This window comes from Sparus aurata, chromosome 15 (assembly GCF_900880675.1).
Source record: "Sparus aurata chromosome 15, fSpaAur1.1, whole genome shotgun sequence".
Classification (NCBI taxonomy): Eukaryota; Metazoa; Chordata; class Actinopteri; order Spariformes; family Sparidae; genus Sparus; species Sparus aurata.
In genome coordinates this window covers 7,493,010-7,508,797 of record NC_044201.1, presented here as the reverse complement: position 1 = coordinate 7,508,797, position 15,788 = coordinate 7,493,010, and the positions used below count along the sequence as shown (strand labels likewise).

General features: G+C 44.4%; 1 protein-coding gene across 2 annotated transcripts in view; it reads left to right on the top strand.

The window, feature by feature from the left end:
- The first annotated feature begins 6,001 nt into the window (after positions 1 to 6,001).
- The window catches only part of marchf8 (membrane-associated ring finger (C3HC4) 8), a 91,915-nt gene continuing 82,128 nt past the window's right edge, over positions 6,002 to 15,788 (top strand). Inside the window, exon 1 of one of the 2 annotated variants that reach the window (XM_030441713.1) lies at positions 6,002 to 6,216. The gene's annotated coding sequence lies outside the window, so the exon portion shown is untranslated. The remainder of the gene's footprint in view (positions 6,217 to 15,788) is intronic. The other variant, XM_030441712.1, reaches the window with a different exon arrangement.

The following is a 15,788-nucleotide window of genomic DNA, read 5'->3' as shown; positions in this document are numbered from 1 at the left end:
TTACAATTTTGTCAGGGAGAGCACTCCAAAGCTCTAGCTTGATTATGTCCAGACATGCAAAACTCTCGTTCTGGAGAGGATATTGTTACAATCATTAAATTCCAGAACGCTGTGTATATTTAAAAAAAACAAATACGTTGTCTTTCTTCGCTGGTGAGTCACCAAGTAGAAAGGTTCATTCAAACAGTGGGGGCGCCACTCCGCTTTCACTTTGGATGCTGTTCCCGTGCAACAGACAAACCCTGACCTCTGTCACGTCTCAGTGTTTTTATCCTAACTTTCCTCCTTCATGTTGTCTGGCTTTGATCCAAGATAATTGGTCTGTGCAGCATATACTTCTGAAACTGCTTCAGTCCTAGCTGGCAGATAAATGCACCTTTAGCTTTGAGAGGGGCAGCTTTTTCAGAAAAAGGAAGAAGTTTACAGACTCCTCCGTCTGAATGTGAAAAATATATCACGCTGATTTTATTTCAAGCCGCATAGGGCTGCAGCCGAAAAGTGCTGTTCTTACACAAAAGTTTTCTTTCAAGCTCTTGACAGAATTTGTCATGTAGTCTATAGAAAGTCATCAAGGAAATGCATGGAAAATCAGTTTTTGAATGATAATCACAACATGTCAAAGTCACAGGGAGTAATCTGTGGAGAAGCCAAGGGGTTGCCAAGGCTACTATAGACTAATTACTGACCACTCCACTGGCAATTTGCACATACCGACACCTTTCAGTTCAGTTCAGGCTGCGATTTACAATTAATTCCCACTGTCGCACATTTCTGACCCATTCAAGCTGCTGTAATTGACATTTGTATCAGAAAATGTTAAATGGCTCTATATTCAAATGTAATCACTGGTGTCTCTCCTCCTTCTGGTCATGCAGTGAAAGAGAAAAGAAAATGTTCTGGTATCCCTGCTTGATTTATCCAATCAGGACAAAGATCCACATAAAGGGAACGGTCCTGTCTGTGTGTGAACGTGCAGAGAGCGGGAACCTCCTGTCTGCTCCTGTGTCTGGTGATCACTGCTCCACGTTAATGTAGCTGAGCGGACAGGAGGGTGGGGATTGCCAACCAAACGGACAGGAAGTTGGCTAAGACGAAAACAACGCTTGCAGCAGCTTTAATCGATTACGTGTTAAGTCTATGAAATGTCAGAAAGTGGGGGGAAAAAAATGTTTTCCCAAAGCCCAAGATGAAGTCATCAGATCTCTTCATTCGTCCACAAGCCGAAGATACTCGGTGTACATGTCTGTGCCCCCCTGCTGCTGCCTGTGAGAGGAGCTGCGTTTCCTGTGGTTCTGGAGGAGGTTTGTCGCGTCCAACAAGTGAAGGGACATCACAGGTGTCTCAGCTTGAAGACTACACATTTTAAACAAACCCCCAGATACAAACTGGTGCGTGGTGTGTGACTTGAGTATTTCCAGCTAAAAGGGAACTGTAGGAGCACTTTTTGGAGCCTCAGCCATATCAGAAACAGAATGTCTGGGCCTGTGCTGCATCGACTTTGACCGTTCTTTTTGTTTCCTTGTGAGTCCCTAGTGTAATATTAAGCTGCTCGCTCCACCTTTTTTCGACAGTACAATCTTGTCATTGTCAAAGAACGGTGTACCATTTTCGGGATATACAGTTTTTTTTTTTTTTTTAGATGTGGCTCACTTCAGCTGCTCCTTGAGAGCAGCAGTCTTCCACTGGTTCCGTGCAGCGGGTAACACAAACACAACAAACCAAATGTCTATTTTCTGTTTCAGGATTGTTCAGCTTGCCTCTTCCAGCTCCGCCGGCTCTGCCAAGCGCTGCAAGTCTATATTTTGCACGGACAGAAAAACAATGCTTTGTTTTTCCGTCTCTCATACATGGCTTTTAGTCGAAGAAATCCAGCTCAGTGAAGCTGGCAGAGGACACACTCGGTACCAAAAAATGCACTCAGCACTGGGAAGACTTCTCTGGAAACACAATACATTGCAGGTTACTGATTACCAATTAAATAGTGAAGCATTAGGAAAGCTGAACTTGCCTCTAAAATCTAGTCATTGCCAGATAGACAGGCTGAGATCTGTTCTGCTGTAATCATCATCTGCCATCATGAACGAGCACCTGACTGCTGCTGGATCTCCCGGACTCTAAACTCTGAAGTATGCAGGCACTGGCCTAATGAGGAACAAGCTGAAACTAACTAGAAAGTGACACGCGAAGTACACGGAAGTTTGTCAGCTTTAATGCTCCTTTAATACACGTAGCTGTGCTCGGGTACGAAACGAGGGTGTTTACTCTGCTGAGTCATGTGAGCACGGGTCCGACAATGAAGGAGTACCAGTCTGACAGGTTCGCAGCACAGGTGAAGCAGAAGGAAAGTCACACACCAAGAAAAACTTTGGAGGAATTTTTTTGAACCACTCCCCCCTATTACCCATTAACAGACCAAACCACCTGGGACAAACGTCTTCTGCCTGTCTTCCATCCTTCCTCTTTCCTAACAACCCTCTCTCACACACTTCACTCACACACCCTGCTCTAATCGCTACAGGGGACGGTCTAATTGTCCGTCGGCGTGGTTGCTGGGGTTGATTACGCCCGTCAGACTCAGTGTTCAGGCTTCTCTTCTCCTCGTGTAAGAACAATTAGTGGCCTCTTAAAGGATAAGTTCACCCAGCAATAAAAAAAAAGAGAAACTCAGTCATTATCTGCTCACCTCCGCGCCGAATGCTGAAAAGTCAAGTATTTGGAGTCTACCGAACATTCACGGAGCTTCGCAGCGAAACGGCGTCACAGCATTCTCCCAGACAACTGGATTAGGCTCCAAATAGCTTGTTCTGTGTGATCCAAGTCTCAAGAAGCCCCGTGATTCCAAACTGAATTGAAAAGATGTGACCTACACCCTTTATAAAGCTGAAATCTTCACTGCTAAGCTAAAAGTGTCAGCGCACAACCCAACCAGAGGTGGGAGCATGAGTTCCATCGAGTGTCCAGGGTGTAAAATAACATTCAAATCGAGCTTCATGAAGCGTTCCTTGTTTTATTTCTGTTGTACGTTTGTGTTCTAAAAAACAAGTCCCCATCCTCTTCAGACGTTCAGGAGAATGCTGCAAAGCGGTTCCACAGAACTTCACCTGACTTTTCTTCGGCAAGAGGCTGGGTAGACAGCTACTCCTTTGCTTTTTTTGGGGGGGGGGGGGGAACTCATCCTTTAAGTTCTAGAAATGTGGTGAAAAAGCTGTTTGGGTATCAACGCCACAGCTGTGTTTCACTTCCCTGCCTCTCTTTGACACAACGGGCCCCATCCTAATCTCTCCAGGCCACGCACTGAGACAGCCTGTATCTCTCTGACGCAGAGACACACGCACGACAGTTTGGCAGACTCGCTTCTGAGGTGCCCACTCGGTCCAGACAGCGGACAGAGGCCCCCGTTGTCCCACTCTTGGGACGGAGTGGCGGACCGTGCATCGGTAATGAGCCCCAAACACAATGACAGGTTTTCACGGCGATAGAGCCGAGGCTTCGAGTCAACAGAGGATACGTTCCCTCCTTAAAGAAGCGAGCCTCTTCCCGACATACTGCACTGTGGCTGACGGAGTTACAGTAGGCTCCATCAGTCCAGTTAAATCAGTCGCATGGCACACTGCAGGCTATTCATAATCTGATACCAAAGACCATTGTGCCAGAATATACTGATACAGTCTGACTGATTGGAGCCACTTGCTGAGGATTGTGTTCTACAGCCTGATAACAAACCTGTGAGGTGATTTACAGAAAATCTCTAAAACAATGAATCCCAAAATAAATTGTTTATCATCATCTTTAAAGAAATGTCTGGCAGAGTTAGACGAGAAGGCTGATACCACTTTAACGTCTGTCTGGTACATTTTTGGCTACGGCTGGTTAGCTTAGCTAAGCATTAGACTGTAAACAGTTGGAAACAGTTAGCCAGGTAACAAACTCCACCAAGCCGCGCCTTCAAAGCTCGTCACAGCGCTCTCTGGGTTGTTTGTTTAATCCGTCCATAAACCAACATGTAGATTTGACATTTAGGGGGTTGTGTGCAGACTATTTCTGAGCAGGACGAGGAACTTCCTGGAGTAACTTCCTGCAGTTCGTTGCCCAGTAACAGCTCGGAGCCAAGAAACGGCCCCACAGAAGACGAATTGTCATTTCTCTGCTTTGTTTTTTTGTGTGTGACTCAAACAAACAACATGCTTCAGTGTGGAAGCTGAGAATGGCCGCGTCTGCAATTATTTCTTTTAAAAGTTGAACATCTCATTGTCTTGACCAAACGAGCTCATTTCCTCGAGGCCACAGGAAAATGAAGCATGTTTTCACGGGAAAACAAAAAGGCGGCTTTCGTCATTATTACCTTGGAAGTTTATCAGAGATAATTTAAGCTGAAAATGTCAGATGAAGGAGTACCCATTAGAGATCCTCACATCACAGTGCACTTAAGTCTTCGATATTTATACACTACACACTGTATTCTACTTTTTAGTAGCAATGTAGGCAGTTTCTATTCCACTTCCTCTCTATGCTAATGAGACGTGTTTTGGTTGTGGCTTTCTGGATCTGCAGTGTATGTCAGCCTGTCCTTAAAGGTCATTAGAAATCACCAGGGAAAACATCCCTACATTGCTAAGAGTTCGTATCATCGTTAGCTTGATGACTCATTGACAATTAGCCTGATTGTTGTAGCTGTCATGAAAAATGATCTCTTCGACTCAGGAAATTGACCTTTTGTTTTCCTGAGAAAATGAGACGAATAAGCTGGTCATCACAAAAAAAATGAGCTTTTGCCATCTCAAGATAACGTCAATTTAAAAAAATGAATAGCAAGCATTCAATGCAACCATCCTGAGCTTCGGTACCTTAAAATTGCTGGTAGGTAGTATATAATCGGTGCTACGTTAAGCCAACTGGATGCCGGCTGTGGGTCTACACTTTCAAGATGTAGGAATGTGGTATTAATCTTCTTATTTAACCAAAGTAGTCAAAGTTTTGCTTTAAACTTTCATACATTCCTTATTTTTTTTGGCCAGACTGGTGGCAGTGGAACACGCTGCTAATATACACTTAAGGTAGCGACATCAGCGTTGGTTTGGAGCGGGCTCCTGCGTCCACCCGATGATTATAAAGGGGCTCTGTGGAGCTTCCACGATGTGACATAGAGACAGTTTAAATCTGGTTTACTCTTGTTTTAGTTTAGTCTGGTCTCTGAACACTATGACCTCCTAAGGTTAGCCCAAACAAACGAAATAAACAGACTTTCTTTGTTTTAATGACTGAATCAACTCAATAAACAGACTGACCTTAAAGGAACAACACAGTTTCATGCTGTTTATATTTGGCGGACCCTGCCACCTTTCTAGCTTCAAACAGTGTTCTGGGACCTTATTTTCCTCTGAGAACAGCTTGTTTATTCAGTTATGGAGGAAATACATATTTCTGAGTTTGTATTATTATCTCGTTAATATTGTAACGATTTCTCCTCCAAAACTACACAGTGCCCCTTTAAGTGTCAGAAGTATTTTTCTGTCAATAAAAGAAGTATCAGAAATACAGGTAGGCTGAAAGTATTTACAGAAATGTATCTGCTGTAAATTATAGTTCAGTTATTGTCCTAACCGAATATTTTTAACCCATATTTTGCTTTTTTTTCTCACTTTTAATCCAATATCCATAAAAAAAACAAAAAACAAAACAGAACTCTGGTTCTGACGCAGCATGCTATCTGTGAGGCAACTAATAACTAAAGATATCAAATAAATGTAAGGGACTAATAGTACAATTATGTGCTTGCAAAATGTATTAAAATAGCACAACATTGAGCAAAGTACTTGGAAATGCTGTACTTAAATGTAGTTGTCACCGGCAGTTTTAGCCCATTAGTCAGGCTACCGGTGAGCTGAGCCTAAGTCATGACATTTTATCTTCCACCATCATCCTCGTCATCATAAGCTACACCTTCATCACCTCCCCTCTCCTCCTCCCCTCTCCTCCCCTCTCCTCTCCTCTCCTCCTCCTCCTCTCCTCAGTAGTGGACAGCTCTCGGTGCGCCCGCGTGCGCCGCCTGTCCTTTAAATTCATTAGGCCTGGGGTTTTTTTTTTTTTTTTTTGCCCTTTTAAAAAAGAAACAACAACTCCATCTTAACGCGGAAGTCAGTGACGCACCACTACACACAGCTGCTCAGCGGGGGCCATGAAATAAACAGAACGTCGTGATTCGGGAGGCGAACAGCGGTGAGTGTTCTGGTCTCTGGTCTCGGTGGGGACATGGAGCGGCAGTGCAGACATGCGTCCGTCCACACTGAGGCTCCTCTGTCCCCGCTGCGCCCCTCGCCTTGTTGAAGCCAACCGGAGGAGGCTGACGCTCGGTGTGTCGCTCGCTCGGTGGGTCGGTCGGACTCACGGACGTCTGGACTGTGCTGGGATGTGAATGTGTGAGAATTTGCTCCCACTCCTGTGTTTTTTTTTGTTACCGGCCGCTGTAGGAGCTGAGAGTCGCTCCCGGGCGGCGGTGACCGCAGCGCAGCCCCGTTGTGTTTAAGGTACGGACATTAATGTACTGCGCGGTGCGGTGCGGTGCGGTGCGCTCTGCAGCACGCACCGGAGACGCGTCCGTGTGTCCGCCGCTGTCTCTCCTGGTTTAATGCTCGGCTTTCGTGTTGGTTGAGAGGGGGGACGCTGTGTGGAGTGTGGACTGGGTCCGAGAGGAAGCCTTTGTTAGTGTTTCCCTGACGCTCGGAAACGTAAATGATTGCGACCAGTATTTGCGTTTTTTTCCCCATCTTCGCTGTCTTTCTGCTTTTCACTTGTCAAGTCAGGGCGCAGCAGCAGCAGCAGCGGGTCTGTCCCATTTGAGTTGACCAGCGGATCGATACCGACTGCTATGCTAATGGTCAAATATGCAAGATGTGACCTGAGCAGCTTCCTTTGTCTCACAGCGCCTGCCCCTGTGCTGTCACATTAACCGGAGTCCTCACAGGGCGCACTGTTCCCTTTATTATGAACCATAATAAACCCAGGCGGAGGAGTCCGGGCTGCTGCTCCCACCAGCACTGAGTCTTCATTCTGTTTTCAGCCGGACAACGCTCAGATCTGTACCTTGATCTGCCACCAGACCCCATTAATCGGTTAATTGTCACACTGGCTCTCACATGACACAGTTTGTGCCACCTTCCACTTTAGCCCTCAGTGTGCCTGCAGCAGCAGCAGCAGCTTCTCCAGTCTTTTTTTTTTTTTTTTTTTTTTTTTTTCTAAGGCGTAGAAATGTGTTCCAGTGCGTCTCCCTGTGTGGATGCTCGCTGCTGTACTGTATTTATTGTTTTTTTTTTTCAGCGGGAGGGCTAAAACCTTCACTCAGATTCATTCCAAGGTGTCAAGTCTTGGCTTCATGTCTAAACCAGCATCTTGTAACACCATGTATGCCATGATGCTGTGGTGCTCAGCTGTGTTTTCTCTCTACGTGTGTGTGTGTGTGGGTTACATCACAGTAGCCTTTGGTTATGTCTTCGCCACGCAGTGTTGTGAAATACTGAGGTCTTGTTGCGATAAGAAGCCTCATTGTCTCGTTGGTATCTGTGGAGTGCCCGTGCATAAACTTGCAGATAACAACAACGCTCATTCTCTCCGTCGTGCCGCTGCTGTGTAACTAATCCTGCCTCCTCTTGTGGGATTACTGCATATAGATTGTTTTTTTTCTCCCTCCACACAAACACTGTTTAAGTTTCTGACACAGCTGAGTGTTTGAACAGCAGCTGAGGACGGCGGCCTTGTTTGTAGTCGAGCAGTCGGAGCGCTGGTGAACAAAAGAAGTAGCTTGACTTTGATGAAAGAAGTAATGTGGGATTTATTTTATTTTTTTTTAATTCTACAGCAGCAGTCAAAGTAAGGAGCAGAGAAAAAAAGGGAAGCGAGGCTTTTATTCATGAGCTGCTTTCAACTTGTCAAAGTTTTCATGTTGAGTGCACAGATATGTTATATTATGAGTTCAGCTGTAGCAATAAAATCAAACGTTCGGGGTTGTGTTTTCAGCAGACTGATGAGTAAACACTGAGGCGTGCACTCACCGTCCATCAAGATGGGGACAAAAGGTGCAATTATGAAGGTGTGCTCTCTTCCAAAAGAGTGACTGCACCAACGTATTCGCCAAAAATCCCCTCGTATGACCACATCATACCATCTGCTTCCCCTCTCCCTGTCCTGGTCTTTCTCCGTGACCAGCTGACTGTCTGTGCAGCCTCGGACAAAGAGAGATTTTGCTGCTATCAACGCGCATCCTCCTTTTTTTTTTTTTTTTTTTTTTTAAAGAAAATCTCATCTTTTCTGGACCCTGAGCTGCCAACGGTCTCTGAGGTCGTCAGTTGTCCTGACAGGGCGGGCTGCAGGGGGGTGGGAGGGGGAATGAGAAAGTAAACCCATGATTATGATTTCAAACAGGAGGAGGAGGGCGACTGAGAGTGTCTGCTAAGCTGCTAAAACCGAGAGCGAAGGAGCCTGCAGCCCTTAATGGACTCTCTGCCATTGTGCGCCTGCATATTAAGTCATACTTTGTGCCTTCGGAGACAGGTTCTAAAGGAAGTAATTGGAGGGTGAGAAGAATGCAATCAAAAGTATCTTAAGGCTCGGATAGTAGCTTTCTGCCAATTAACCGCCGTCATTGTTTGACACAATTGGTTCTGATGGTGAATTGTGCCTCCCACGGACATTTTTACAGCGGGGAGCGGCGGACGGGTTTGACAGCCCCCTTTTGTGCCTTGCTGTAGTGGTTTCAATCAAATTCAAAAATTTAAGAACAGCTAAAAACATTTTGACTTTCAGGAGAGTTTCAGAGAAGGGTTTTTTTTCTCCTCCTGGTTCGCTCACCATGGTGCACATCTTTGTTTTTGCCTAATTAGTTCCAACTGTGGAGAAGCTGACATCTGCTCTTATTAATGGCAGGAAGTAGAGCCGGGCGATGTATTGTTCCACATTGTTATCATGAAATGAGACTGTAAATTGTCTTAGATTTTGGACGTCGTTATATCGTGGTGTGGCGAGGCAAGTTTGTTTGTACAGCACAATTCAGACGCAAGGCAACTGAAAGGGCTTTATGGTGTACGTGTGCTGCATTACAGTCAAATGCAGTCGACTGACTGGTCTGCTTGTTCTAATGTTTGCCTTGAGGTATATGTGAAAAATGTAGTTATATTTGTTCATGTTGCCCAGTCTGAGCATTTGTTGGACAGTATTTTAGTGGAAAGTTTATATAGATGGATGGAGATGTATATCGTATGTCCTGATATGCTTTGAATATCTCTATAGACTTTATTTCTAAGGAGAATGCAGTGTTGTTGAAGTAGATGGGGACTAGTTTTGAAATTGTAATTGAAATTGCTCCACACAGTCTCGGATCCCACGCTGATTTAAAAAGACAGTTTTGACACCCTGTACGCTCGGGCCAGTGCTTGTGCACCCACTGGAGATGGGCTGCGTGCAAGATTCTGACTTTAAGAAGGGGGTGTGAACAACCATCTTTTCAAATCAATTTGGGATCTCTGGGCTTCCGGAGACTTGAATTCCAGGTGAAATGCTGTATGGAGGCATTTTAATGGGAGGGTCCCCATCTACATGAGTCGTTTGGGACAACGCTGCAACGCAATTTTGCTGTGGAGCTCGAGAAAACGTTTCGTCGAGTGCAAAACTTCATCTGAGTTTCCATCGGCTCGAGGGCGGGAAGGCGACGGCTGAGTTTTTATTTTTGCGTGAAATGATCCTTTAAGGCCGTATCAAGCAGCCATAACTTACAGAGAGCTAAAAAATAAACTGCCTGTGTTCGTGTTGACCTATTTATTGGTTTTGTCGTTGATTTCTCTTGAGTGGTGCTGTAATCGAGCTGCAGCTAACAATTATGCCCCTCATCGATTAACCTGTCCGTTATTCCCTCGACTAATTGTCTGCTCTGTAAAATGTCAGACAGCGGTGACAGAAACGCCCGTCACAGTTTCACAGACACAGAGCTGATGTACCCAAATGTCTTGTTTGGTCCGAGCAACGGTCCAAAAACTGAACATGGTACATTTATAGAAGACAAAAGGTCCGAAGAAAATGTTCACCTTGAAGAAGCTGCGACGAGCAACTTAATCGCACGAATTGTCGGTTAACTTTACGTCTGTCAATCAAAGATCAATGAATTGACTAGTTGTTTCAGCTGTACTCTTTGAAAAAGTGTATTGATTAGAGAGAAAGAAATAGGTCAGTCTCAAACACTAATAGACACGTACACACACTAACACACTTCCCTTTTTTTCTCTCTGTTTCCTGTACATCAACACAGGATGTGATAGAGTTCCAGCAACACCCTTTGCGATTCGCACCAATCGAGCGTTTTCTCTTTAGCCCTCACACATATGAATTTTCTTCGTTTAATACCAACCTGTTTTACAATGGCACCTGCAGACACGCCCCTCGGACTCATGCTGCGCCGGCTGCCTACCCCTGCCTCTCCTCTCTCGCGGTTAATCTGTAAAAATGCTATTGATTGCGCTCTGCAGGGGGGACAGGAAATGGATTCAGCCATCAGAAACAGCCTTCGTAGGCATTCTGTATGTGGAGTATGTGCGCTTGTTGTTCGCGATGTGGGTTTTCCTGGCCTCCTGTGACTGAAATGAAGTCCTGATGGTGTCAGTCATTACCAGTCCTTTGGTAGACTCCCGGCTTAGCGAGTTGTACTTCATAATTGATCAGCGGCTGAACTAATTAAAAGTATATCAGCAAATTCGCAGCCATATGGCAGATGCAGGGTTTCCAGTGCTGTGTGGACTCCGTGCAGCTGTCCCATGCTGCTACCTGATCCTGCACTATAATCGCATGAATACGTCCCCTGCTAGTCTTGTTGTGTCAGCGTCTAGCTGGGCTGTAATGTAATAACATAATAAAGGTATCATACGGTGTCGTTTCTCTTTCCCTCCCCTGTACTAACTCAATCCTGGACCTGCCCTGCTACTGTGTCCTACTGAGGCTGGTCTTCGTCCGTAGGGAATATAGAGTATTGATCCGGTCTAATGACTTCCTGCTGTGGATGATGTCATACACCCCTGTGAATTAAACCTCACCGGAGAAATGCTAATGGAGTAGTTAAAGAAACACTGGTTATTTGATAAGTGGCTGGTGTTTTTTAATTGATATTTCCTGTAGATCTTAGATGGCCTTCTTTGCTCAGACTTACGTGTGTGTGTGTGTGTGTGTGTGTGTGTGTGTGTGTGTGTGTGTGTGTGTGTGTGTGTGTGTGTGTGTGTGTGTGTGTGTGTGTGGGTGCGGGTGCAATGAAATGATAAAATACAGGCTGAAGCGGTGCATCGACAGCCGCTATACATCAGCCAAGCCGCGGTGCTGGCTCAGCTGAACGCGCTGTGGGATGGCACTGCTGCAGGTAGTGGGCTATGGTTGATGATGTCATTAGGGCTTTCATGGTCTCTCAAGGTTTTCTGTCTGCTCGCAGAAACAATTCAAGAAGAGGGCGTGGGCGAGGAGGCACAATATTACTGTGTGTTTCTCTTACCGACACAGCACATGTGTGCAAATACACTGACCCCATTATATGTAAATACAAGTGTTTGATTATGTTTGTGGTGGTTTTATGTCTTTGTTAGTAATACCAAATATTCAAAGTTGTAGTACTTTTCCGTGCGTACTGCTGTGTTAAACCAGTAGCTGGATGGGGGTAGTATCTTGCGCTGAAGATGGTTGACAAATTCACCAAAAAACGTTCAACATTAAGTGACTTTGTAAACTTTTCGGTCATTATGAGCTTCCCGAGCGGCTTCAGTGGGGTCGATTGTCTGCTGCTCTGAAGTGGGAATCAACACAATTCTTCCCTCATTTGGCACTTTTAGTGACAGTCAGTCCAAAAAACTCAGACAGGCTTTTTCCTTTCCTGAAACAATGCACAGCATGCCTGCCAAGCTTTGGATTTCTGCACATACGGAAACAGTGTGCATGGGCTGGAGTTAGAATGGTGGGCTTTAAAGAGTTCAGAGTGTGGTGTCTACTTTTTTAGTCTTTCGAAGACCAGAACAATAAACCACAAGGGGCGAAAGTGTTGGAATTGGTCTAAGAGGTTTGTTTATCTGCCGTTCTGGAAGCTTTACCTCCTCCTGCAGGAACTGAGCATTACTCCCTAGGAACACATCATAAACTGGACAAGCAGCTTAAACCTCAGGCCTTTAGCATGATGTTGTGTATGTAGCTATCAAGTGCATATTTAGGACCCCTAGAGTGACTAACAATTGAAAAATGAATACAAATTGGTTAAGAGTTGTAAACCCACTCTTGTTATTTAAACAATATAATATGTGCTGCATATGAAAGAAGCACTTGGCAGGCATAGCCACAGTATCTACTGTGGGCGGGGCTTAACAAGTGGTCACTTAGGTTGCGATACACTATTTAGGTTTTTCTTTGCAAGGCAGCTGGATCCAACAGGATCATGTGAGCTCGCAAATCCACATTGCCCAATGACGTTTAATTATACCTGGACACAGCCATGGAGGCGAAGTCCCAATTATTTTCTATGAAAGCTGCTCAGTGGCACATGAAGCCAAAATGACTCAAATGTCTCCTGCATAGCTTTCACACTGTGGGGCCCACAGAACGTGCACACTAGAGAGTTCTGCTGACCGAGCCAGCTAACTTCTGGCCAGCTAACTTCTGGTTTAGCGCCCGGCTAACTTGAATGGGGATATAATTTAATTGTGCAGCTCTTCTAGACTTTGCAAAATGTTGTGGGACCGAATAGCTCAAATTCTGACAGTGAAATGAGTCATTTATCAGGGGCTGTGACGGTTAAAATAAGGTATCCACCATTGAAGAGATGCTTCTTTCCCTGTGTAAGCTTATGGGCAAAAGTATTTTTTGAGCCCCAGTGCATCACGTGGTGTTGTAATTACACAGTATGGCCACTATGAAAGTTGTGCTTCAAAGCCTTGCCTATGCGCCTATGGTCGATCATATAATGGTTGATCCAACCATCATCCCATGAAGAGTTCCCAGCAGCTACGGGTGTGACGACGAGTGAGAGGACTGACTGTTTCCCTCCTCAAGAGGTTAGCATAGATGCTGCTGTAGCATCTGTTATTTCAGAAGTGCAGAACAGATTTTTGGTAAGAATTTGATTTACCAACTGGCACGGCTTACAGCACTCTCCGTCTGTTGATCTGATTGGTTGAAGTTAGCCTGTGATAGACGGCGATAGACAGATGGTTCGTCCAATCACTTGCCAAGTATTTTTTCCGGAAATGTGGCTGCCCTTTTCTGCTGCCCCGGCTCGTTTCCAGATTGGTTTTCTCGTGTGTTCTGTGGAAGGATCTGAATTAGTTCTGTTTCTGCAGTTGTTTCTTGAGGTTTTTTCTTCCGTTTGTCACCTGCCTGTGTCTGATTGGTGGACTGACTGCAGATTAACAGACTTGAGATCTGCAGTGGAAACAGGATCCACTGATGGCAGAATGACGTGGAAATGGGAATGAAAAATACACACATTAAGAGACAGACGCTCTGTGTATTTGATTTGTATGGAAGGCTTTGTGTACAGTCTCTCCGGCTTCACTGTGACCACAGTTCATCTGAATTATTCTGTGTATAGTAACATTTATTCACTCTGCTTGCGATATTTGATGTAAAAGCGAGTATAATGAATCAGTCGAGGGAACACAGAAAAGCGCGCTGTCTTTAATCAGAATAAAAAGAAAATTTAATTGGTCTAATTAACTCGGCTTCTGCGAGTAGTTTATCATTATTCCTAACATGTTGAACCTCATTGTCTTCCTGAACTCGCAAGACCCGAAGCTTATTCAGGCTCCTCTTCACTCTTACATTCTTCACGCTGATTTACATCACTATCACTGTCTGCCGCGCATCATATTTGATTAGGCTCCTGAAAGCCAGTCGGCCGTCATTTTCATTACTTTTGTTGGAAGAAAGAAAAAATCCAACTTGCAGAAAACTTTTTACGACGGGTAATTCATCATCGTGAACATGCTTCCTGAAATCACTTCTCGTCTGCCAGTGCGTTCGTGTGGTAGTGACAGTGTGACAAATGCCGACTTCTCATTAACTTATCATAGTCACAACTTTTTTATGAAGTAGTAAGAATCAACATCATCATTTTCCCGCCAGCATTCAGCGCCATTAGTCTCTGTCTTCTTAAGAATCAGCTTGTGCAACAAACAAAGTTCGTCACTCTGAGCAAGTTACGTTTCCAGTCTGTGGATGTTGAGTTTCCCAGGCTAATGGCTGCCCTGGTGAGAAGAAAAGGGGATTTTAAAAATCTAGTTTGTATGCTATGTAAAATATCTGTGACCTTTTCCTTGTAAATCCACTCTCTTTTTGCCACTGTCTGTCTCATTATACTGTCGTGACTCATCCTATAGGCATCTCATAAAAGTGTATGCATTTTGTCCTAACCTCGTGGCAGCGTTTTGTTTGGCCTAACTGGAGGAAAAACTGTGTAATTGGCCTGAGCAGCAGCAGCGGCAGACAAAGAGACGAGTTTGGATGCCGTTGTGTCTTAAACGTCAGTTGTCTTGATCTTTGGGAAGTTGCGTGATGCTTCTGCAGCTTTTTCTGGGTTAGGTTTTTGTCTAATTAACAAAATTGACCGTTTGTAAACAGTGAAGATGTAATTGGCTGCTTCTAATGTGGATTTCTGCAAACCTAACGAGAAGATCCCAACAGCAGAGTGAGTCCCTTCCTCCCCTCTGTCATTTCATGATGAATATCAAATTAGTTTTTCTTACTAACGACTTTTCTGTTGTCCCCCATCGATTGTTGCCGACCGGCGGTGTTTGCGTTGCCAGAGGTGGTTTGCTGCTCGCCTTTTGTTCTGTGTGAAGTATGTTCGTGACTTTAATCTCATCAAATAAACATGCACGTCAGAGAGAATCCCCGGTCGCAGCAGCCTTAAAAACCTCCACTGTGACTCCACTATGACTCTCTGATCATTTTAATTCAATCCCCAGTGACTACACGTCATTAATAATGTTTTTAAATAATTAATTTGTCCTGTTATTGCTTGCACAAATTAGTTGTGTAGACAGTAACACAGTGCAGTGTAGTTGGTTCGAATGAGTTTTTCCAGCAATTAATGAGTATGTTTGATGAATGTTAATTCAGGTGAGTGATTGCAAGTTGCTGTTTGTGTACGAGCAGCTGTTGGAAGTGATGTGATCGCAACAGTTGCGGTAACATTCAGACCATTCTGATTCACGCTGGGTGAGATAGCTGCCCGATGTGGCAAGAGCTGCTGTATTGATGTAACTTCAACAGTCAGACTTTGGTTACCTGAGCTCATTGAGACACAGATGTGTGTGCTTGTAGGAAAAGATGTACAGACTTAAATTTCATATGTTTTTGTTTTTTTTTCTTTTCTATTGGAAGCTGTGTTGCAGCGATGTCAAATTAGGAATAAGGAAATATGGCTTTAATATGATATGGGGATATTTTTACGCTAAATTGTAATGTACAGTATAAATGTCTTGTTTAAGGACAGAGCAAGTATCGGGACAGATTTTCAGCATTTTTCCAATGATGCGTATCGGTGTGTTTGATTACTGTTATAATTAAATGTAAAAATGCACTACTTTGGCTCTGACGCTGGACCACTCTTTGGTCTCACCCAGTGTCCTGCCCACAGCACTATGTGATTGGTAACATGTCACTAAAAAATGTGCCTATAAACATTGAATAATCTGAATTTGCAAAGTAACTAAAAAAAATGTAGAGGAGTAAAAGGTGTATAAAGTTGTAAAAAGTTAAAATATTCAAATAAAGGGCATCAA